A 3129-nucleotide genomic window follows, 5' to 3' on the forward strand; every position below is an offset into this window, starting at 1 on the left:
CCCTATGCATTGCCCCTGGGCGCCAGAGCAGGGATCGCTCCAGTCATCGAAGATCTAAAGCAAAAAGGGGTGGTCGTCCCCTGCCATTCCCCTTTTAACTCTCCAGTCTGGCCAGTAAAGAAACCAAACGGGAAATGGAGGCTCACAATAGACTATTGCAGGTTAAATGCCAACACAGCTCCTCTAACTGCTGCCGTGCCAAACATTGCTGAGCTCATTGCTCTGATACAAGAGCAGGCACACCATATCATGGCTACTATTGATGTTAAAGATATGTTTTTCATGGTTCCTTTGCAGGTAGAAGACAGAGATCAATTTGCTTTTATATGGGAAGGACAACAATATACCTTCACACGCCTTCCCCAAGGGTACAAACACTTTCCTACTTTAGCACATCATGCTCTAGCACAAGAACTCGAGTTGATTCCCAGAGAGGACTGGGTGAAAGGATATCAGTATATTGATGATGTGCTAATTGCTGGGGATCAAGTAGAAGCTGTGCGAACCACCCAGGAAGAAGCACTGGATTGTCGAGCCACGGGGTGATGTGGCATTGAGAATTTACAGTGCTTGTCTTGAACAATCCAAGAGATAAGTGATGAACTCTGACACTCAAGATATCTGTAGTGTGTCTTGTGGCATCTGAGAAACATTTGTTGATTGACTAAAGAGATCTACAGCTGGCTCTGGGAGCAGGATACTCCCCTGCAATAAATTAAACCTGTGGTGCCAGTCGTCTCATCCTCCCCTTCGTTATGCAGAGGCCTCAGCAATTATCCAAACAAAGACTATCTGCAGGACCTAACCCCTCTCCTAACTCGGAGGACCACGGAGAAGATAGGAGTTGTTCCCTACTCCGGAAAGAAAAGTGGGGGTGCAGTGGGCAAGAACTGTATAAAAGTCTGGGACTCTATGGGTGCATTTGAAGTACTTTTCCACCAGGAACCACTTCCCCACCGACGACATCTCTGCACCGTGGGTGGTAACTATGCTCTCTCGCTTGCTGTCCTCTGTCTCTTTGCTTTCTCCTCTCTTTTCTGTCTCTGTTTTCCTGCCTGTCCTATTCGCTCTAGGGACCTTTGCTGTGTTACTCTAATAAAAGTTTGTTGTGCACGTGACATCTGACCTTGTTTGCATCTTAATTTCACCAGTTGGGATCATCTTTATAAAAAATTGCCACGTATCCAAATACCGGATCTTGACAACCTCACAGCAGAGAGGGGCAAAACTGTGAGAAGTGCCCCCCTGAGAATGGAGGTGTGGCAAAAAACAATATATGACAGGCTGACAGTAAACTAGGTCCCTCTGGATAACAACCCATCCCACTGGCATGTTGACTGCACCAGTTAGCATCTTGTTATCTGCAAACTTGCTGAGGGTGCCCTCAATCCCACTGTCTGTATTGTTGATGTAGATATTAAAGAGCACTGGTCCCTGTACGGAGCTGTGAGGGACAGTACTCGTCACTGGTCTCCACCTGGACATCAAGTCATTGACCACTACCCTCTGGATGCAACCATTCAGCCAGTACCTTATCCACTGAGCAGTCCACCCATCAAATCCATGTCTTTCTGACGTAGAGAGGATGTTGTGAGGGACTGTATCAAAGGCCTTGGAGAAGTCCAGATAGATAACATTCACTTCCTTTCTCTTGTCCACAGATGCAATGACTCCATTGTAGAAAGCTATTATGTTGGTTAAGCAGGACTTGCCCTTAGTAAAGCCATGCTGGCTGTCTCAAATCACCTCTTTGTCCTGCACGCGCCTTATCAGACCTTCTGGGAGGATCTGTTCCATGCTGTCCCAGGCACAGAGCAGAGGCTGACAGGTTGGTAGATCCCAGGGTTCTCCTTTCTATGCTTTTTAAAATTGGGTCTGATGTTCCCTTTCTTCCAGTCACCAAGAGCTTCACCTGACTGCCATGACTTTTCATATATTATGGAGAGTGGCTTGGCAATGACATCAGCCAATTCCCTCAGGACTCTGGGGTGCATCTCATCAGGTCTTGTAGTGTTATGCATGTTCAGGTTTCTCAGGTGATCTGAACCTTGTCTTCATTTACAGTGGGAAGGACTTCCTCACCCAGCTCCCTGTCTTGAGGTCCTTCTACTCAGGAGGCATGAAGAGAGGTATCCAGTGAAGACTAAGGAAAAAAAGGTTGCTGAGAACCTCAGCCTCCTCCTCATCTGCTGTTACTAGCTTGCCTTTGTTGCTTATTGTTGGGAGGAACTCACACACACACACTTTCTTTAACCTTCCTTTTATTACTGACATACCTGTAGAAACCCTTTCTGTTATTCTTCACATGCCTTTCCAAGTTCAGGTCCAGCTATGCCCTGGCCTTCCTGCATGATTGGCAGTGTTTCTGTACTCTTCCCAAGATACTGGTCCCTGCTTAAACCACTTGTGCAGTTCCTTCTTGCTTTTAGTTTGGACAGGATGTCTTGACTTACTATATCCATTGATATCCAATGATATAATGATATCCATTTCCCTCATGCTGATTTAAAAATGTAGTCATTTTATCACAGAAGGCAATCTACTGGGTCAAGCATGATTTACCCTTTATAAATCTATGCTGATTGTTACGAGTCACCTTATTCACAAGGACAGAAATGTGCTTCAATACGACCCACTCTGCGATTTCCCCTGGTATTGAAGTTGGTTAACTAGTCTGTACTTCCCCAGATTTTGGTACTTTTGATAAAGAGTGTAACATTTGTTTTCTTCCAGTCATCATAGATGTCCTTCAATTTTCACAAGTTTTGAAAGATGTTTTTTAAAAGCAGCCCTTTGAAGATATTGGCCAGATCTCTGCAACTTTGGTTGCAGCCTGTCTGAGCGACAGGTCCATCTTTTGTTTATTCAGCTTTATTTTATGAATTATTCACAGCTTCTAGCTCTTATTGCTCATCTATGGAGATGACTGGCTGAGGATTTCCTTGACCAGTGAACAAACAAAAGACCTGAGAGTGATGACTGTTCATGCATGCGTAGACCTGATGTCCTGCTTTCCCGCACTTACAGGTAAATAAAAGCTTTCTTTTCATACTTAGAATTCACTTATAAATAAATCCTATAGTTAGTGCAACACTGCAATTATTTGAATGCTACATAAACATATCTATG

The sequence above is a fragment of the Chaetura pelagica genome, unplaced genomic scaffold (assembly GCF_000747805.2).
Source record: "Chaetura pelagica isolate M959 unplaced genomic scaffold, ChaPel_1.0 scaffold345, whole genome shotgun sequence".
Lineage (NCBI taxonomy): Eukaryota > Metazoa > Chordata > Aves > Apodiformes > Apodidae > Chaetura > Chaetura pelagica.